We start from the raw sequence: 23,243 nt of genomic DNA, 5'->3' as shown, positions 1-23,243 counted from the left end.
TCCTCAGAAAACTAAAAATGGAACTGCCCTTTGACCCAGTAATTCCGCTGCTGGGATTATACCCTAAGAACACTGAAACACCAATCCAAAAGAATCTGTGCACCCCAATGTTCATAGCAGCACAATTTACAATAGCCAAGTACTGGAAGCAACCGAAGTGCCCATCAGCAAATGAGTGGATCCAAAAACTATGGTATATTTACACAATGGAATTCTACGCAGCAGAGAGAAAGAAGGAGCTTATACCCTTTGCAACAGCATGGATGAAACTGGAGAGCATTATGCTAAGTGAAACAAGCCAGGAAGTGAGGGACAAATACCATATGATCTCACCTTTAACTGGAACATAAGCAATAGAAGGAAAAAGCAAACAAAATATAACCAGAGTCATTGAAGTTAAGAACAATCTAACAATAGCCAGGGCGGGGGTGGGGGGTGGGGGCGGGGACAGTGGGTAGAGGGGATTACAGGAACTACTATAAAGGACACATGGACAAGACCAAGGGGGGGGGTGGAGAGGGGGGAGGGAGGTGGGTTCAGCTGGGATGGGGTGGAGGGATGGGGAGAAAAGGCATACAACTGTAATTGAATAACAATAAAAAATAAATAAATAAATTAAAAAAAAAAACAACAAAACACACACAGGAAGGAATTAGAAGCAGGCTGGATGAAACAGAAGTTTGTATCTGCGAGCTGGAGCACAAGGCAGAAAAAAAACACCCAGAAAGAGTAAGAAGAGGAAAAGAGACTCAGAAAGAATGAAGAAGTGGTAAGGGAACTGCAATAAAACATGAAACATAATAATAACTGTATAATACGGATTACCAGAAGGAGAAGAAGAGGAAGGGATAGAAAACTTGTATGAAAAGTAATGACAGAAAACTTTCCTAATTTGATGAGAGAAAAAGTCACACAAATCCAGGAAACACAGAGAGTCCCAATCAAGAGAAACCCAAAGAAGTCCACTTCAAGACACATCATAATTAAAATGGCAAAATTCCAAGACAAAGAGAGAATCTTAAAGGTAACAAGGGAGAAACAGGAAGTAACATACAAGGGAGCCCTGATGAGGCTATCCGCTGACTTCTCAATGGAAATGCTCCAAGCCAGAAGGGAATGGCAAAAAATATTCCAAGTAATGAAAGGAAGAGGCCTGCCACCAAGATTAATCTATCCAGCAAGGCTCTCAATTAAAATGGAAGTCCAAATAAGGAGTTTCCCAGACAAAAGAAGCCTGAAAGAATACACCGCCTCCAAGTCAGCTCTGCAAGATATGCTAAAGGGTCTGCTTTAAGAAAAGGGGGGGGGGAGCATGAGAGAGAGTGGAGCATAAGTACAAAAACTGGCAATGAATAATTACCTATCAATAATAACCTTAAATGTAAATGGATTAAATGCTCCTATCAAAAGACATAGAATAGCTGAATGGATACGAAAGTATGACCCCCACACAGGCTGCTTACAAGAGACCGAACTCAGAACAAAAGACCTACACAGACTGAAAGTGAAGGGCTAAAAGAAATATTCCAAGCAAATGGACAGGAAAAAAAAAGTCAGGGTAGCAATACTCATATCTGACAAGATAGGCTTCAAAACAAGGACCATAAAAAGAGATCCAGAAGGTCACTTAATAATATTTAAGGGACGAATCCATCAAGAAGAAATAAATATTATAAAATATAGGCACCCAATATAGGAGCACTCAAATACATAAAGAAAATCTTGGAGGACTTCAAGAAAGATATTGACAGCAACACAATTATAGTAGGGGATTTTAACACTCCACTGCCAAAAATGGATACATCTTCTGAACAAAATATCAACAAAGATATTGTGGCATTGAACAATGTACTAGATCAAATGGACTTAATTGATATAGAGCCTTTCATCCCAAAGAAGGAAAATACACATTCCTTTCAAATGCACATGGAACATTTTCAAAGGTAAACCACGTGATAGGACACAAAACAAGTCTCAACAAATTCAAGAATATTGAAATCATATTAAGCATTTTCTCTGATCACAAAGGACTGAAACTAGAAACCGACCTCAAGGAAAAACCCAAAACACTCAAACTCATGGAGATTGAATAGCAGGTATTAAAGAATGAAAGGATCAAGAAGGAGATCAAGGAAGAAATCAAAAAGTTTCTGGAAACAAATGCAAATGAACTCACAACAGCCCAAAACTTATGGGACACTGTGAAGGCAGTCCTGAGAGGGAAGTTCATAGTGACACAGGACTATCTAAAAAAAAAAAATAATAGAAACATTTCCAATAAACAACCTAACCATATACCCATAAAAGCTGGAGGAACAAAAACAAAGACAGCCCAGAGCAAGTAGAAGTTAGGAAATATCCAAGATCAGAGCAGAATTAAATGATATAGAGACTAAAAGCACAATTCTAAGGATTAATAAATCCAGGGGCTGGTTATTTGAAATATAAACAAAATTGACAAGCATATAAGGAGACTCCTCAAGAAAAAAAGAGAGAGGACCCAAAGAAACACAATCAGAAATGAAAGAGGAGAGATTATAATTAATATCACAGAAATGCAAAGGATTGTAAGAAATCACTATAAAGAACTACATGCCAAGAAATTTGAAAACCTACATGAAATGGACAAATTTCTAGAGGAAATACTCTTCCAAAACTCAATGAAGAAGCAGCAGAAAGCCTGAACAGACCAATAACAGCTGAAATTGAAACAGTAATCAAAAAGCTTCCAATACACAAAAGCCCTGGACCAGATGGTTTCACAGGAGAATTCTAAAAAGTATTTAAGGAAGAGTTAATTCCTACCTTTCACACACCATTCCAAAAAATCCAAGAGGATGGAAGATTCCCAAGCTATTTTTCACGAAGCCAGCACCATTCTAATCCCCAAACCAGATAAAGACACAAAAGAGAAAGAAAACCTCAGGCCAATATGGCTGATGAACATAGACACTAAAATCCTCAACAAAATATTGGCAAACCACATCTACCAATACATTAAAAAGATCGTACAACATGACTGAGTGGGATTCATCCCAGGGATGCAAGGATGGTACAATATTCACAAATCAATAAATGTAATACATCACATAAACAACAGCAAAGACAAAAATCACATGATCATATCAATAGATGTAGAAAAGCATTTGATAAGGTACAGCAGCCATTTATGATAAAAAATACTCAGCAAAGTGGGAGTGGAGGGAGCATACCTCAACATAATAAAGGCTACATACAAGAAATCTACAGCCAACATCATACTCAATGGGCAAAAACTTAGAGCTTTCCCACTAAGATCAGGAACAAGACAAGGATGTCCACTTTCAACACTTTTATTCAACACAGTATTGGAAGTTCTAGCCACAGCTGTCAGACAAGAAAAAGAAATAAAAGGCATCCAAACTGGAAAGAAGGAAGCAAAACTGTCCTTGTACACTTGTACAAACTGTGCATGTTTGCAGACAACATGATAGTGTACATAGAAAATCCTACAGGCTCCACCAAAAAACTACTCAACCTAGTAAGTGAATTTGGCAAAACAGCCAGATACAAAGTCAATACTCAGAAATCAAAGGCATTCTTCTACACCAACAATGAAACATCAGAAGCAGAAATCAGTTAAAAAAATCCCATTTGATATATAGCAACAAGAAAAATAAAGTACTTAGGAATAAACCTAACCAAGGAGATAAAAGACCTTTATGCAGAAAACTACACGACACTGAAGAAAGAAATTAAGAAAGATACTAACAAATGGAAGCATATAACGTATTCAAGGATTAGAAGAATGAACATCATCAAAATGGCCATACTACCCAAAGCAATTTATAGATTCAATGCAATCCCTATTAAATTACCAGTGGTATATTTAACAGGTATAGAACAAGCACTTCAAAAATTTATATGGAACCATAAACAACCTCGAATAGCTGCAGCAATTTTGAGAAAGAAGAGCAAAGTAGGAGGGATCACAATATCTGATATCAAACGGTATTACAAGGCAACTGTAATCAAAACAGCCTGGACCTCACATAAGGACAGACACATGGACCAATGAAACAGAATAGAGCCCAACAAGAAACGCAAGTCTCTATAGTCAATTAATATTTAACAAGGGTGCAGAAGCATAAAATGGAGTAAAAATAGCCTCTCCCACAAATGGTGTTTGGAGATCTGGACAGCTACATGCAGAAAAATGAAACTGGATCATCAACTTATACCATACACAAAAATAAATGCAAGGCGGATAAAAGACTTAAATATAAGTCACGACATCATAAAAGTGCTTCAGGAGAACATAGGTAGGGAAGTCTCAGATATTCCACACAGCAATATTTTCACTGATATGGCCCCAAGAGCAAGGGTCATAAAGGAAAGAATAAATACATGGGATCTCATCAACACGAAAAAATATACCATATGATCTCACATTTTACAGGAACCTAAGCAACAAAAGAAACAAACAAACCAGTAAAATAAAACCAAAGACACTGAAATTGAGAACAGGCTGAGAGTTACCGGAGGGGAGAGGGGAGGCAATTTTAGGAGTAAGGGTGAAGGGTTTGTAGGAACAATTATAAAGGACACATGGACAATAACGGGGTGGGGGGTGGAAATGGGAGGGAGGTGGGGAGGGCTGGGGGGTTGGGCTGGGGTGGGGAGAAAATGCCGAAAACTGTACTTGAATAATAAAATAAAATTTAAAAAAGCTTCTGCGTGGCTAAAGAAAACATCATTAAAATGAAAAGAGAACCAACTGTATGGGAAAATATATTTGCCAATGATACCTCAGACAAGGTTTTGATCTCTAAAATATACAAAGAACTCACACGAATCCACTCTAGGACAAACAACCCAATTAAAAAATGGGCAAAGGACCTGAACAGACACTTCTGCAGGGAGGACATACAGAGGGTCCAGAGACATACGAAAAGATGCTCAGTATTGCTAGCCATCAGAGAGATGCAAAATAAAACCACAATGAGATACTACTTCAGACCAGTGAGAACAGCCATCATAAACATAGCAACAAACAAGTGTTGGAGAGGTTGTGGAGAAAAGAGAACTGTGGTGCACTGTTGGTGGGATTGCAGACTCTTACAGACACTATGGAAAACAGTATGGAATTTCCTCAGAAAACTTTTGACTTGGCAATTCAACTGCTAGGATTATATCCTAATAACCCTGAAACACCAATCCAAAACAACCTATGCACCCCAATGTTCATAGCAGCACAATTTACAATGGCCAAGTGATGAAGGCAACCTAAGTGCCTGTTAGTAAATGAGTGGGTCAAAATCCATGGTACATTTATACAATGGAATTCTATGCAGCAGAAAGAAAGGAGCTACTAGCCTTTGCAACGGCATGGATGTAACTGAAGAGAGTTATGCTAAATGAAATAAGCCAGGCAGTGAAAGACAAATACCATATCATCTCATGTTTAAGTGGAACCTAATCAACAAAACAAACAAGGAAGCAAAATATAATTAGAGACATTGAAATTAAGAACAAATGGACAGTAACCAGAGGGGAGATGGGAGGAGATATTGGGGGGAAAGTGTGAAGCGTTTTCAGGAACAACTATAAAGGACATATGGACAAAACCAATGGCTGGTGGAATCAGGGGAGGGAGGTGGAGATGGATGGGGTTGGTGGAGGGGAGGTGGGGGGAAAAGGCCCCAAAGTGTACTTGAACAATAATAACATCTAAAAGCATTAAAACAAATTCTTTATAGAGTGTGATCTTGTAGACAAATATGGAGGGAAGGGAAACCAGGAGCAGCTGGCATCGATGTCACTATTGGACATGGACAGCAAGAGAGATGGAAGGAAACTAAGCAAGGATGAGACTGTTGGCATGCTGGTAATAGAAGGGAGCAGAAATAACTAATAAGTTCTTAAAATATGAACTCACAGAATCTATTAAAGTGTCTGAACCACATGATGTCATTTTAAGTTCATTATGCTGACAATTATTATTTTATGAGAGGCAAGTTGCATGTTGGTGCTATTCAGTCCCTTGGATCACTGTTCCAGCAGACACCTCCCTGGACCCTATGTCTTTGGGCCTGACTCTGCTTCTAAGAGCAGTGATGCAGCTCGTCAGGCACACACATGTTCCCATGAATGCTCACTCATGAGTTAGCACTCCACAGTTCTTCTTAATCAGACAGCAAGTTGAGTGGCTCCTTCTTCAGTTGTGCTCTGAGAACTTCTGCCACTAAATGTCCACCCCCTGACTTACAATTACCATGTCAGCCTTCCTCTTCTGGGCTTGAAATATGATTTGGTCTTTAGTGCCTAAAAGGACAAGGAGGATTTTCAACAGAAAGAATAAGTGGGTAACAACATATGTGTTGCAGAGAATTATTGATGAAAATGTTCTTGACTTAAACTATTTTTAAAAAGATGCTCTAAGTATAAGCTTATGTTAAGCACTTAATATAATAATAACAATGATAATGATAATGACAGCTAAATATATGAAATAAGTATAATATATTAGCCTTATTGCTAAGAATTCAACATGAACTATCATATCTAGTACTCACATTAGCAGACAGTTAGGCACTTTTATTATCGATGTTTTGCAGATAAAGAAACTGAGGCTAGAAGAGGTTAAGTAAGGAGCCATGGGCATATAGCTAACAAGTTGTGGGGCTAAGAACCTAACCTTGACTTTCTGGCTCTGCTATCAGAGCTCTCAACCAATCAGTGAGCTGGGGGTGTTCTGGGCTGCAAGAAAGAACACCTGGAATGAAGACTACTGGGGCTGTCTTCTTCAAAATGATTTCTGTCAAACTGTAACTCAATTGCTCATTTATTCACCAGCCACCAACTATGGTCTTGGGACTGTGAATATAAAAATGAACAAAAAGATATTCCCTGTCTTCAACCACCTCTCAGCCCAATGGGACAGTTAGAAATAAACAAAGAATTGTAAATGCAACATGTTAAGGACCATGGTGGGATAAACAGGGTATTAGGCCTCCCACAGCTGGGTCTGGGGAGGTTTTTGTGACTAGTGGTAAGGATGCTGTCCTGTGATTTACCCTCTTTTAGAAGTTCTAAAAGGTACAGTATTTTCATTTCCTTTCTTATGTTCTGGTCTTTGTCCCCTTCTTTAATCAATTAATGAACATAGTGAAATAGAAAAAATAACCATGAGAGCTACACAGTGGCTAAGAGCTCAAATTCACCTTTCATGTTTGTTAGCTGTGTGGCCTTGGTCTAGTTTCTTAACATCTCAGAACCTCGTGTTTTCTCATTTGTATTTAGGTTGACCAGGGATATAAACAAGATAAGCTATCACTTTCTGACTGTCTTTCCCTGCTTTATTTTTCAGCATGTGGGATATGTTTTATTTACTTTTTGTATTCTTTAAGTCACATTAATTTTGTTTTGATGACAATCACTGATTTACCATTGCTATCACAAGCTTCTTTACCTGACAGGGGTGATGAATAGAGCAAGAAACTATAAAAAAAATCACAGCTTTGTGAGGATGTTCCAAATTTCAAATAAAGATTGTGTCTGCTAAGTCAATGATCATGAAATGATCTAGTTAATTTATTTCTGAAATGAGTATTATGTGAACACGCCTGGATTCATATCCCATCTCCTGTTGCTTCATATTGTTTTAGACAACATGTTCCTCTTTAAAATAGATCTGCGTGATTGTTTAATTAACTAACAGAGTCGCTCACATTTGATTCTTCCAGTACTTTCTCTATTGAATTTGTAAGTTATGCTTAATTAAAAGGACATAATGGGTATAAAGTAAAATATTCTTTTTTAGTTTTTTGGAATGTTTCTACTGATAAAGGTGAGGGTAATGCCACTTACTCAACATATGTACCCTAGTATTTTATTCTTGGGGAGAGGCTGATATATTAGGGTATTTATATCTCTTTTTCCCTGCATGCATTTAGAAAATATCTCAAATGCCTCAGGGAAACAAAGTGTGTGTATTCAATTCAAAATAAGACATGTCAATTTCCTGCTCAAATACCATAATTATATGGCAAACTTTGATTCTTGTGGTTTAAGGTTTGTTGTGATAAATCCCCAGTTTTGCAGATTCAATCTTACAGCTTGAAATTTACAATAACTGGTGGCTACTTAAGTTATAAATGAGAATTATCATGGAGCATGATTATCACCTCTTTAATTCCAGGTATCAAACTTCCCTTAATTGCTTTGGGAGCCACATCACCCATCGAGTTACGTGTAACATTGATTTACAGGTAAAACATAGTGGTCTTTTACATAAAATTGTGATCGTTAAGCCACATTTTCGGTTGCTGGCACATGATGAAAACAGTACAGCTTATTGGCTGGTCTCTAACATGGGGCTAATTGCAGTCACCTCCATGCATAGATATTTATGGAGATGGCTCCATTAGTATCTGGACTTCACTTTAAAGGTGACTGGAACTAGATGTCCTGGCTGTGGATTGGACAGCCCTCAAGTCTTTAAGGGCTGAATTGTAAACATGTAATCAGAAGATCTGATGCTGTCTGAGAATTTAGAGCAGGTTTTAAATAGCTCACAGAGAGCTAAACTGGTCTTTCTAAGTCCAAGTTACCGAAAATAGTTTCTTAGTTTGTGTGTCTGATCTTTCCGGGCCACATCTTTCCTGAGCCGTGAAAGCTCTTCTCCTTTACCTGTCTCCCGAGGCAAAGCAAGCTCATGACTTTTTTAAAAAAGGAACTATGATAATAAATCTAAAAAACCTAACACACAGCCCTGTGAGGCCCATGGTGTCTCTGAATTCAGTGAAATCACTCTTTCTCCCAAATGCCTGTAAGATAGGGAACCAGGGCCAGAGTGGCCAGGTCTTGCCTCTAGTACAACGTTTAGCCAGAGACAGACTTAGAGAGGAGTCTTCTAGAAACAAAGTGAGAATCCCTGATATGTTGGTTAACTTGCTTCACCTGACTTATCTAATAACTTACTGATGGCTTTGCTTAATTCCTTTTGTAACACCTGGGGGGGTAGTTTCTGACATTCTTCGAAGCTCTCCTTGAGCTTCATAACTTACCTGTGAAGCCAGTGGGAAGAAAAAAGATGATTGCTATGCTGAGATAAATAGTTTCTGTAATGCCACTCATTTGGAAATATTGTGAAACATGAAAAATGCACTAAATCAATCTAGATGATAAGCATTCAAAGGGCAGCCACATTTTGGCACTATTTTCCACTTAAAAAACCTGCTGCTTTGGTCTGGAAAAAAATAAAAAAGTAAGTTTGTGTTGTTTCTGTAAAGAGATCTCTCTTTTTTAAAAGTATATTTTATTGATTATGCTATTACAGTTTTCCCAACTTTTCCCCTTTATCCCCCCTCCACCCTGCACCCCCCCAACCCTCCAGCATTCCCCCTGCTTAGTTCATGTCCATGGGTTTACATATAAGTTCTTTCATATAAGTTCTTTGAGTTCTCTGTTTCCTACACAATTTTTGATCTCTCCCCTTCTATTTTATGTTTACCAATTATGCTTCTTCTTCTCTGTACCTTCCCCTCCATTCCTCCCTTCCCCCTCCCCACTGAAAACGCTCCATGTGATATCCATTTCTCTGATTCTGTTTGTTCTAGTTGTTTGCTTAGTTTTTGTTTTTGTTATTTTTCTTTTTTTTAGGTTCATTTGACGCGAATCCCGGCCAGAGGGATCCGTTGTGGTTGCAATATACACATAAACATGGACTACAGAAATCCTTTGGAGAAAAAGGGGCTGCGTGGCCACTGTCCAAGTTCGAGAGAGGGCCGTTGACCACCCCCTGGACAGGCTTTTATTGTTTCTCTGGGCACATTACATCGAGGGCGATCCTCATTTACTATGCACAGGTTCACCACAGGTGATTACCTTTTAAGGAGGACAAAGGACAGCACACTGCTAATTACTTCAAAGAGAAGGATGTTACAGCTCCAGGGGGAAGTTGCTCACACTCCATACTTGGGTGGTTTAGTACAGACTTTAGGAAGATGAAGATACTCAGTAAACATTTGCTGCCTCAATTCAGGGTGAGGGAGTTTTAGCAAGAGTAAGTCTCATAGCAGTCTAGGTACAATGCAAGCCTGATTTCCCATTGGAGAACCTATCCATGGATGTGGATCCTGCCCGTCAACCTTGCTCCCCACTAGCTTTTCTGAGTGGGGGCTGAGCCACATTTCCCACGCTTGGAATGGTTCCCCACATTCATTTGTTGATAGTTGCCAGTTTGTTGTCATTTTACTGTTCATATTTTTTATCTTCTTTTTCTTAGATAATTCCCTTTAACATTTCATATAATAAGGGCTTGGTGATGATGAACTCCTTTAACTTAACCTTATTTGGTAAGCACTTTATCTGCCCTTCCATTCTAAATGATAGCCTTGCTGGATAGAGTAATCTTGGATGTAGGTCTTTGCCTTTCATGACTTTGAATACTTTCCAGCTCCTTCTTGCCTGTAAGGTTTCTTTTGAGAAATCAGCTGATAGTCTTATGGACACTCCTTTGTGGGTAACTGTCTCCTTTCCTCTTGCCGCTTTGAAGATTCTCCCCTTATCTTTAATCTTGAGTAACATAATGATGATGTGCCTTGGTGTGTTCCTCTTTGGGTCCAACTTCTTTGGGATTCTCTGGGCTTCCTGGACTTGACAACAGCAAGAAATCGAAAACTTGTTTGAAAAAATAATGAAGGAAAACATCCCCAATGTGGTGAAGGAAATGCAAAGAGAATTCTAAGTTCTCAGCTGGTAGAACTTGTTACATTCATGTAAATAGTGAGTCCTGATCTCCTAATGTCATTCCTCATCCACAAAAGACTCGGTTTAATTTTCTAGGGAAGTTGGTAGTAATTTAACACTGTGTATTTGCTGGTTCATAATTGTAGGTCAAGATTTTTTTCAAAGACTGTAATAGCATTTTATTCTTCTTATTTATAAACTAAATAGATATTTCTTGAAACTACACTTTTTCTACTACTTTCATGTGGGCAACTCACTAGTCTTGTTTTCTCATTTACTGATTCCTGAGTCCTGTAGAAAACACACACACACATACACACGCGGTGCATCCTGGGCCCTCACCATTTACTATGTAAACTCGTGCTCTGTTGTAACATTTCTTGCATGAATATTGCTTATCATGGGTCCATTCAACTTTGTGAAACCCTTTAACATTCACAACGATGCCTGTTTCTGCCTGTTTTCCAGTTCTAATTTCTGAAGAGAGGAATCTGGCTCAGCTCATCTTTTTGATCAAGTCACAGAGAGCCCATGTAGATCACTCAACTCCTATGTGTTGGGTGCCCTGGGCCAACTGCCTGCCTATGGACATATATACTGAGGGCCAATGAGTTCTCATAAGAATAGGTGTGCAATGCAAGGCATTATTGGTGTTCAGGTATAACACAAAGTAGGAACCAAAGGTTAACCTTGTTTCTAGAACATTTAACTCTTTTGAAATAAATTCCTTACAATTGATTATGGAGCTCTTGAACTTAATTCATTTTATAATAAGGATCTTAGTTAGGACTAGGAATCAAAAACAGGTTGGTTGACCCAACAGTTCTTCCCCTTTAGCTGGGGAATCTCCATGCGCTTTATGGATTTTTTTGGTGAAAGAAACATGTGAGGAGGCACTGCCCCTCCTGTCATCTTTGAGCCCCTGATGCTGGTGTTCTGCCTGAGCTCTGGTGGCTGTTTTGGGCCTTTAGGGGCCCAATGGAAGGAAGCCACTGAACTGAGGGTGACCTCAGTCTTCCTCTGGCACAAGAAAAAAGATGACCATAGATGTACTATAACTTTATCTCTATGTGATGCTAATTGACACAGTAAAATAAAGCTGTACCTAACATCCTTATGTCAAAGACATAGAAGACTCGCAATCCTGAAGCCACACTGGACATTGTCCCATTTGCAATGCAGAGAAAAAATTCAAGGCCAATTTTAAAATTGAAAAGTGCATTTGTTAGTATGCCATTTCCCCTTCTGTTTACCATCTTTCTCTCCATCAGTCTAATTGTAAGTCCCACCTCTTACTCACTGGGCAACATGCTGTTTTAAAAGCAGTAGTTTTTATAAACTGGCCATTTCCCTCAAAACAATATTATAAATTAACCTAAAAACCTCTCCCCCGAAGAACTTCCAAATTTGAATAGTTTAATTTAATTAATAGCAATGGATGAATTAGATCTCCTTTCATTTTTTTTTCATCTCACTCCCTCCAACTCTTTGCTTCCTCTCTGTCTGTCTTTATTGTCTTCTCACTCTCCATTTGTTTTCTTATGGTTGGTTCTTTTATCAGTGTAATACAATAAGTTTTTCATAAAGAATGTAGATATTTTTCTTGGTATTTATGTACCTTTGTGGGAAACAGCTTTTCCTTACAAATTTTGTGGAGGTTTTGCCAGCATGTTATACAGCAGAACCAGTAATGGAAAAGTTTTCAGATCTTCAGTTTTAAGTAATTTTCCCCATTTTTTCTGTACAAACACACTTCTTGTTTGAAGTACATGCTGTGATGTCACTGGTACAGATGTTTGATCCAAACCAAAACATGAGATTACAAACAATAATTACATTTGATTATTTACCAATATTTTTTCATTCACATGTATAAAACTACTGTGCATTTTAATGTTATACCTACTTGCTAAATCATATAACTCCATCAGTGTCTGAGAAATATGATAGGATTAAGTAACATAATTTGGTCTGCTATAAATGCTTGAAAGTGAAGAAGATCAGAAAAAATGCTTAAAGTTGGAGCAAAACATATTGAGTGCCAACTTATACCATTTCTTCGTAGAAGAAGGTCCACTTAGTATGTAAATGAGAGAAACAAAACAGAACATAATTTCCAGTTTTTACTCAATTAAATAAAGTTAAAATAATTTATTGAAACAGGTTTCTCTGCCCACAGAAGTGTGAAAATCTGAACAGATGTTATTTAACCAGAATCCAAAGTACAGGGGAAAGCTTGTTGGAAGATCTGTAACTTTAAAATCACTGTTTATAGAAGTAAACCTTTGTTCCTATTCTGTGAATTATTAGAATAAGTAAGTAATGAGTTCCTAGGTCTTCTCATATATACAATGGGTTGTTTCCTGAGGTGTCACTCTCAGCAGCTGGGAACTGGAGGTGGTGACATAAATTGCTGTGACTTCTAGCCTGGATACCCAGGCAAATTATAGTCCAATGTTCCTGCCACATTCTCTGAAGTTCAAGTTTGAGAACCTCAGTGTTGGGTGGAGTTCTTGTTTTAGAAACTTCTCAAATGCCAATTCCATTATTTTCTGAGAAATTCACTTTGCTTTTTGTCTTGAAGTTCTTAATTTGCCTGAGGCAGAAAATGTAGCCCAGTTACTTCTAGGTAAAAATAAATTGTTATTTTTCAATCATTTGGTTTTGAAATTTAATTGTATTCAGGATATCCCCACCTCCACTTCCACCCCCACATACTGTTTTCTTGATATCCTTTCTCCTGGGTTGAATTTTTACATTTTAGGGGCTTATGAAACTGTCACAGGGGGTGGTTGAGCGGGGTCTGATCCCATCCAGGTCTTGATTTGTTCAGTCCTTCCTGGATCCTTACATTCTATATAATTTATCTATCAGATCTGTGCCAAAGACTAAGTATGATGTGTTCTCAAATGGCGACCTGGATGGAATGTGTCATCTCTGTTGACTCCCTGAGCTCATCCTTACCACTTCTTTTTTGGGGTGGCCCATCTAGGAACTGCTGAGTAAGAATCTCTCTACCCCATCTACAGGACCATCTGGCAAAGGTAACCATGCTTTCTTCCAGTTAGTTTCCACGTCCCATGTGGGGCCCGAAGGAACTTTCAAACCAACAGATGTCTCAGGAGGATTGTATCTCTCTCGCTCTAGGCCTGCCACACCACTGTCTTTATCTCCCCACCCTTTTCCTGTTTCCTGAGGGTGCAGATGGCTCCTGACCTGCAGAAATTCCTGGGGGGAAATCAGCACACAAGTTTATTCTATTCTTAGTTTCCCACCAATACCCCTGCCTCAATATCCAAGGACTTAACCCAGAAAAGGTGAACTAAGGATGGGGTGACCAACTTTCTCAATTTGCTAAAATAAAAAGGTTCCCCAGATACAGGACCTTCAGATGCAGAACATAGAGCTGGAGTTGGTCACCCTCAAAGAGGCATGTCCTCCACAGAATATTTAACACTCTTCCTTCTCAGGTGTCTCTACTACTTGTCTACTCCTGAGAATCGCTCAGGTCACTTTTGGTCTTTTGAAATATTTGCTGTCTCTAAAGGGCCTTTTCAGTTTAGAAGTAAAGAATCTAGCATCTAATTTTTTCCCCTTCCCCTTGGAAATTGCATAAGGAAATACATACTATCTTCCCCCATTTAGTTATATTTGGGGGATTGATAGAAAATCAGGAGGAATCAGAGAAAATACCAATTAATACTTCCCATAGCATGTTATTACACGTAAACAAACTTTGTTGAGGTATATATGACACATAAAATTCACCCACTTCAAGTGTACTTCAAGTGTTGAAATAATTCTTGGTGCTAACCCCAACCCCAGGCAACTGCCATCTATTCTCTATCTCTGTAAATTGGCATTTCTAGACATTTTATATAAATGGAATCATACAATACAGGATGGGGCAAAAGTAGATTTACAGTTGTGAGTACATGAAACAGTTTATTCTTGTATTATTAATTCTTGTATTATTATTGTATTATTTTCCATACAAACAACTGCTTTTGCTTTTTCCCTGCCCTGTATGTGGTCTCTTTTGTTTGGCTTCTCTTGTTTAACTTAGTCTGTTTGAGGCTCTTCCATGGCTCCCATATCTCAGTAGGTTGCTCTTTCTTTGCTGAATAGTATGTCATTATATGGATATGTCATGTTTTTTTCCCTATCTGTCCATCAATTAATGGACACTTATATTGTTTCCAGTTTTGGGTTATTGTAAATAATGTTGCCAGGAACATTTTTGTGCAAGTCTTTGTGCATGTATACATATATAACATATATACAGTCATACCTTGGAACTCATCAGCTTCAGAACTCATCAAACTCTGTACTTGTCTCATTTTGATGAGAAAAAAATATCTCAGCACTCATCTTTTGCTTGGAACTCATCACACCTGCTAGAACTTGTATGAGTCATGACACTGCCCTGCAAGAGAAAATGCTTCCTCTTATGGTACTTTTCAGTTTTGGCATTCAACACGAGTTCTGTAATGAATTAACAATGGGTACTGAGGTACCACTGTGAATATATACATTTACTTAGGGCTTAGGAGTGGAATTTCTAGGTGATACAGTGATTTAATTTTAATATTTTGAGAAATGACCAAACTTTTCCAAAATGGCTGCACTGTTATATTTCCACCAGTAATGCAGGAGGGTTCCTGTTTGTCCAAATTCTTGTAACACCTGTCACTGCCTGTCTGACTTTTTATAGCTATTCTAGTGGGTGGGAAATGGTATCTCATTGTGATTTTTAATTTGCATTTCCCTAGTGACTAATATATTGGGCATCTTTTTAGGGGCTTTTATTTTGTTAGCCATTCATATATCTTCTTTTGTAAATGCCTGTTCATGTTCTCCCATTTTTGATGAATTATCTTCTAAGTATTGAGTTGTAAGCATTTTTTCTAAATTCTGGGTATAAGCCCTTTACTGTATAACATATTTTGAAAATATTGGGTCTGGCACAAATAACACCCTTTTTTATTACAACTCTTTTATTACAAGATCATAAGCATTTAATTCAGTAACATAACAATATCACACTGAAGCAACGTATATGACATTTTAGGTGAAATGTTCAACTTAAAACTATAAATAGTTACACTCACATTATTACCCTACCAACCACACTCAACCAGGTGTTACTTCTGTTGGACCCTGTATTGCTTCCCATCTATTATTTATCTTTTCATTTTCTTTTTCTTTTTCTAATTTTATTGTTATTCAAGTACAGCTGTCTGCCTTTTCCCCCAACCCCAGCCTAATCCCCAACCCTCTCCACTTCCCTCCAATTTCCACCCCCCAGCCTACCCCTTGTTATTGTCCATGTGTCCTTTATAATTGTCCCTACAAACCCTTCACCCCTTTCCACTGAAATTCCCTCATCTCTGCCCACTGGTCACTGCCAACCTTTTCTCAATTTCAGTGTCTTTGGTTATATTTTGCTTGTTTGTTTGTTTTGTTGATTAGGTTCCTGTTAAAGGTGAGATCATGTCGTATTTGTCTTTCACTGCCTGGCTTATTTCACTTAGCATAATGCTTTCCAGTTCCATCCATGCCATTGCAAAGGCTAGGAGCTCCTTCTTTCTTTCTACTGCATAGAATTCCATTGTGTAAATATACCATAGTTTTTTGATCCATTCATTTACTGACAGGCACCTAGGTTGCTTCCAGCACTTGGCTATTGTAAATTGTGCTGCTATGAACATTGGGGTGCATAGGTTGTTTTGGACTGGTGTTTCAGGATTCTTAGGATATAATCCTAGCAGTGGAATTGCTGGGTCAAATGGCAGATTCATTTTTACTTTTCTGAGGAAATTCCATAGTGTTTTCTATAGTGGTTGCACAGGTCTGCAATCCCACCAAGAGTGCACTAGGGTTCCCTTTTCTCCACAACTTCTCCAACACTTGTTTGTTGCTTTGGTTATGATGGCTATTCTGACTGGTGTGAGGTGGTATCTCATTGTGGTTTTAATTTGCATGTCTCTGAAGGCTAGCGATACTGAGCATCTTTTCAGATGTCTCTGGACCCTCTGTATGTCCTCCTTGGAGAAGTGTCTGTTCAAGTCCTTTGCCCATTTTTTAATTGCGTTGTTCGTCTTCTTAGAATGGAGTCGTGTGAATTCTTTATATATTTTGGAGATTAAAACTTTGTCTGAGGTATCATTTGCACATATATTTTCCCATACAGTTGGGTCTCTTTTTATTTTAATACTGTTTTTTTAGCAATACAGAGACTTTTTATTTTGATGAGATCCCATTTGTTTATTCTTTCCTTTATGTCCCTTGCTCTAGGGGACATATCAGTAAAAATACTGCTGCATGAGCTATCTGAGATTTTCCTGCCAATGTTTTCCTCTATGACTTTATGGTGTCATGATTTATATTTAAGTCTTTTATCCGCCTTGAATTTATTTTTGTGTATGATGCAAGTTGGTGCTCGAGTTTTCATTTTTTTTGCATGTAGTTGTCCAGCTCTCCCAACACCATTTGTTGAAGAGGCTATTTTTACTCCATTTTATATTGCTGCCCCTTTGTCAAAAATCAATTGACTGTAGAGACTTGGGTTTATTTCTGGCCTCCGTTTTCTATTCCATTGGTCTATGTGCCTGTTCTTATGTCAGTACCAGGCTGTTTGGATTACAGTGGCCTTGTAATACAGTTTGGTATCAGATATTGTGATCCCTCCTGCTTTGTTCTTCTTTCTCAAAATTGCTTCAGCTATTTGGGGTCATTTATGGTTCCATATACATTTTTGAAGTGTTTGTTCTATATCTGTGAAATATGTCATGGGTACTTTAATAGGTATTGCATTGAATCTATAAATTGCTTTGGGTAGTATGGACACTTTGATGATGTTAATTCTTCCAATCCATGAACACGGTATATGTTTCCATTTGTTTGTGTCTTCCTTGATTTCTTTCTTCAGTGTTGTGCAGTTTTTTGAGTATAAGGTTTTTACCTCCTTGGTTAGGTTTATTCCTAGGTATTCTATTTTTGTTATTGCTATGTCAAATGGGATTTTTTTCTGGATTTCTGCTTCTTATGTTTCATTGTTGGTACACAGAAATGCCTTTGATTTCTGGATATTGACTTTGTATCTCACTGTTATGCCAAATACATTTATTAGGTCAAGCAGTTTTTGGCAGAGTCTATAGGATTTTCTATGTACTCTATCATGTCATCTCCAAACAATGACAGTTTTGTTTCCTCCTTTCCAATTTGGATGCCTTTTATTTCCTGTTCTTGTCTGATTGCTGAGCCTAATCTTATAATACTATGTTGAATAGAAGTGGTGAAAGTGAACATCCTTCTCTTGCTTCTGATCTTAGTGGGAAAGATTTCAGTTCTTGCCCATTGAGTATAATGTTGGCTGTAGGTCTTTCATATATGCCCTTTCTTATGTTGAGGAATGCTCCCTGGATTCCCACTTTGCCAAGTGTTTTTATCAGAAATGGGTGCTGTACCTTATCAAATGCTTTTTCCACACCTATAGATATGATCATGTGATTTTTGTCTTTGCTGTTGTTGATGTGATGTATTATGTTTATTGATTTGCAAGTATAATACCATCCTTGCATCCCTGGGATGAATCCCACTTGGTCATGGTGTATGATCTTTTTCATGTATTGCTGGGTGAGGTTTGCCAATATTTTGTTGAGGATTTTAGCGTCTATGTTCATCAGCTATATTGGCCTGAAGTGCTCTTTCTTCGTTGTGTCTTTGTCTGGTTTTGGGATTAGGATGATGTTGGCTTCATAAAAAGAGTTTGGGAGTCTTCCATCAGTTTGCATTTTTTCGAATAGTCTGTGGAGGATAGGGGTTAGCTCTTCCTTAAATGCTTTGTAGAATTCTCCTGTGAAACCATCTGGTCCAGGGCTTTTGTGTGTTGGGAGTTTTTTGATGACTGCTTCAATTTCGTCCGCTGTTCTTGGTCTCTACAGGCTTTCTGCTTGTTCTTCATTCAGTTTTGGAAGATTATATTTTTCTAGAAATGTGTCCATTTCACCTAGGTTTTCAAATTACATGGCATAGAGTTCTTCACAGTAATTTCTTACAATCCTTTGTATTTCTGTGGTATTAGATGTAATCTCTCCTCTTTCATTTCTAATTGTGTTTATTTGGATCCTCTCTCTTTTTTTTCTAGATGAGCCTACTTAAAGGCTTGTCAATTTTCTTTATCTTTTCAAAGAACCAGCTCCTGGATTCATTGATCCTTACAATTGTGCTTTTAGTCTCTATGTCATTTAACTCTGCTCTGATCTTGGTTATTTCCTTCCTTCTGCTTGCTCAGGGCTGTCTTTGTTGCTGTTCCTCGAGTTCTTGTACGTGTAGGGTTAGGTTGTTTCACATGTTTCTATCTTTTCAAGGTAGGCCTGTTTCACTATGAACTGCCCTCTCAGGACTGGCTTTGCTGTGTCCAATAGGTTTTGGGTTGTTGTGAGTTCATTTTCATTCGTTTCCAGAAAGTTTTTGATTTCTTCCCTGATCTTGTTCTTAACCCATTCAGTGTTTAATAGCATGCTATGCAGTCTCCATGATTTTGAGTGTTTGGGGTTTTTTCCTTTGGGGTTGTTTACCAGTTTCAGTCCCTGTGGTCAGAGAAAATGCTTGATATGATTTCAATTTTCTTGAATTTGTGGAGGCTTGCTTTGTGTCCTATCATGTGGCCTATCTTTCTAAATGTTCCATGTACACTTGAAAGGAATGTGTATTTTGCTTATTTGGGATGAAACGCTCTATATATATCAGTTAAGTCCATTTCATCTAGGGTATTGTTAAGTGACACAGTATCCTTCTTGATATTTTGTTTGGAAGATCTTTTAATTTTTGACAGTGGGGTGTTAAAGTTCCCGCCTATAATTGTGTTGCTGTGAAAATCTTTCTTGAAGTCCTCCAAGATTTTCTTTATGTATTTGGGTGTTCCTGTGTTGGGTGCATATATATTTACAATGTTTATGTCTTCTTGGTGGATTCTTCCTTTGAGTATTATGAATTGACCTTCTGGGTCTGTGTTTATGGCCCTTCTTTTGAAGTCTATTTTGTCTGATATGAGTATTGTTACTACCCTGGCTTTTTTTTCCTGTCTATTGCTTGGAAAATTTGTTTCTAGCCCTTCACTCTCAGTCTGTGTAGTTCTTTTGTCCTAAGATGGGTCTCCTGTAGGCAGCTTGTGTTTGGTTCATGCTTTCTTATCCATTTAACTATTCTGTGTCTTTGATTGGAGCATTTAATGCATTTGTGTTTAAGGTATTATTGATACATAGTTATTCATTTCAATTTTTCATACCTGTGTTCCTCTCTCTTTCTCTTTTCGTTCCTTTCCTTATAGCAGTCCCATTCGCATGTCTTGCAGAGCTGGTTTGATGGAGGTGTATTCTTTTGGACTTGTTTTGTGTGCAAAGCTCTTTATTTGGCCTTCTATCTTGATGAGAGCCTTGCTGGGTAAAGTAGTCTTGGTTGCAGGCCTCTGGTTCTCATTACTTGGAGTATATTTGTCATTCTCTTCTGGCTTGGAGCATTTCCATTGAGAAGTCAGTTGCTAACTTTATTGGGTCTCCCTTGTATGTTACTTCCTTTTTCTCCCTTGCTGCCTTTAAGATCCTCTCTTTGTCTTGGAATTTTGCCATTTTAATTATGATGTGTCTTGCAGTGGTCCTGTTTGGGTTCCTCTTGATTGGGACTCTCTGTGTCTCCTGGATTTGTGTGACTTTTTCTCTCATCAGAGTAGGGAAATTTGCCATCATAACTTTTTCAAACAGGTTTTCTATCCCTTGCTCTCCCTCTTCTCCTTCTGGTATCCCTATTATTCAGATATTGTTGTGTTTCATGTTGTCCTGCATTTCCCTTAATCCCTCTTCATTCTTTCTGAGCCTCTTTTCCTTTTCTTGCTCTTTCTGGGTGTTTTTTTCTACTTTGTCCTCCAGCTCACTGATTTGAATCTCTGGTTCATCAATTCTGCTTTTGATTCCTTCTACTGTGTTCTTCAGTTCAGAAATTGTATTCTTCATTTCCTCTTGGCCCTTGTTGATAGTTTCTATTTCCTTTTTCATGTTGATATAGTTTGCAGTGAGTTCATTGTAGTTTCCCTGTAGTTTTTGGCAAATGTCTGTGGGCTCATTGAACTTCCTGATTACCATTGCTTTGAACTCAGTATCTGATAGTTGACTTGCCTCTATTTCATTTAGCATTCTTTCTGAAGCTTCCCCCTTTCCTTTCTTTTTGGGATTGTTTCTTTGTCTTCCCATTGTTTGTGAGACTCTTCTTGTTAGACTCTGCTTCTTAAATTGATCTATTCTGACTCCCTGGGGTTATGGTATGAACTTCTATAGTAGAATGCCAGTGGGATTCAGTAGTGCCTCTCCTTAATCTCCTGAGCTCGCTGGTCTTAGGCTTCCGTTTATGTTGGCTCTGTGTATGTCTTTGGGTTTTTATTGTTGTTGGGTCTTTCTTTGATGTGTCCTTTCCTCCAGCTGGTTAATTGTGGGTCACTCCATCCACCACATCTTGTATTCTGTTGTGCAGATGTGGGAAGGTTGTTTTGAAGTTTATTCTTCTTTGTGTATAAGGTTGTAAAGCTTCTGTCTGGCTCTTGTTCAGTTGTTTGTTCTGAGTAATTTCTCCACTATTTAATTGTATTTCCAGATCAGTCCTGGATTGAGGTTAGTGTGTCTTCCTCTCTCTCCTTCACCTTCTTCCATTGTTATCTGTTGGTTCTTTCTTTGTTGATGGGTTTCCTCTTCCAGCAGATGTACTGGTGTTCAGTGCTCCCACCTTGCAAGTTCTCTGGAGTAGCAAAGTGAAATTTCTCTCACTATCTCTGTTTTGTAGGATGGCCCCTGTTTGGGTCTAACTCTGGTGTGTTCACAGCTTCAGGTTTTATTGTGTCACCTGTGGGAAAACTAGGAAAAAAAAAAGAAAAAGGGAAGGAAGGAAAAAGGAATAGAAAAGGAAAGGAAGGAAGGAAGGAAGAGAGGAAGGAAGAATAAAAACAGATCAGAGGAAAGAAAGGAAGAAGGAATTTTTAACAAAAATTAAAATAAAAAATAAATAAAAGAAGTCCAGAAGAAGGAATAAAAAAGTAAAGGAAGGAAGGAAGAAGGAATTAAAAAAAAAACTCTGCTGGCTTTAAACCCGTCAGGCCAGTTCTCCTGGTCTTCCTGCCTGTGAAACAGGGTGTGTGTGGGGGTCGCTGGAGGGATTGGTTTCACTTTTCTCCCTTCCTGAGCTACACTTTTCGCTGTTTTTCAGCCTTCCGTCTAGTTCCTCGGGGTCCTTCTGCTCCCCTCTAGGCCTTTAGTCCACCAGTTGTGCTGTCCTTGAGATTCACCAAATAGGGGCAACTCACACTCTACCTTCTTGTTCTTTGCTGTCGTAGATGCTAGGGGCTCTCGGTGCTCCTTAAGGATAGTTCAGCCCCCTACTGAATCAAGTCTTTCTGTGGACTGCCATCTCCTCTAGCCCTGCAGTTCCCCTCTGCTGGGCGTTTTGCCTTCCTTCTAGAGAGCGAGGAGGCCCTGCAGGGCTCTGTGCACTGGGACTAGGTGGGAGGTGTTAAGCCTCAGGTGCTGCAGGCGTGGTTGCCTGCAGGCAGCCAGGCTGCTGATCTGAGTGCACACTGACTAAGGGCTTTGGGCCTGTGTGCCTGGGCAGCAGGGTCACTGATTGGAATGCACACCGACTGGGCTTTGGGTGTATGTTGGGGCTGCTTATCCAGCATTCACAGTCCAGGGGCTGTGGGCGCAAGAGCTCACAGCTGCTGTGGTGAATTCTCTAAACAGCGTCTGAGTGCCTCTATTTTCTCTTTTTCTTTTCAAGAAATTCCTTCTATTCAAGCCCCCCAGTCCAAACAAGCACCTGGCCTCTCATACAGCCCAGCCTGGCTCTCTCCCAAGAATCGTGCAGCAGATCCTGCTGCCAAGCCTGGGGCTTCAGCCACCCTGGTCCCCGCGCTGGTCCCAGGGACCTTATTGTCCTTAAGCACTCTTCTTACCATCTGATTTTTCAATGTCCTCTACAATTTTTGGTCTCTGATCTTCATATATGCTGGAATACCGTTGGCTGTTCGCTGTGTTCCTCAGATCAGCTAGGCTTTCACTGGTGAGTAGGGGGAAGTGGACTCTGCTCCCACTTATCTCCCCACCATCTTCCAGTTCATCTTTTCATTTTCTTAATGGTGCTTTTTGAAGTTTAAAAGTAAAATCTAATGAGGTCCAATTTAACAGTTTTTTCTTTTATGAACCATGCTTTTCGTCCTTGCCTAACACAAGGTCTTAAAGATTTTCTTCTCTATATTCTTTTATAGGGTTTTATTGTTTTACCTCCTATAGTCATGTATATATGATACATTGGGTTAATTTTTGTGTATAGTCTGAGATGAAGGTCTCAGTCTATTTTTTTTGTATATGAATGTTGGGTTCCAGTAGCATTTGTTGAATAGTAGTATCCTTTCCTCCAGTGAATTTCACTGCACTTTTGTAAAAAAATCAACTAAAATATAAAACTTTACT

The sequence above is a fragment of the Desmodus rotundus genome, chromosome 8 (genome assembly GCF_022682495.2).
Source record: "Desmodus rotundus isolate HL8 chromosome 8, HLdesRot8A.1, whole genome shotgun sequence".
Taxonomy (NCBI): Eukaryota; Metazoa; Chordata; class Mammalia; order Chiroptera; family Phyllostomidae; genus Desmodus; species Desmodus rotundus.
The sequence above is the reverse complement of the archived record's forward strand: the minus strand, read 5'-3'. Positions refer to the sequence as shown.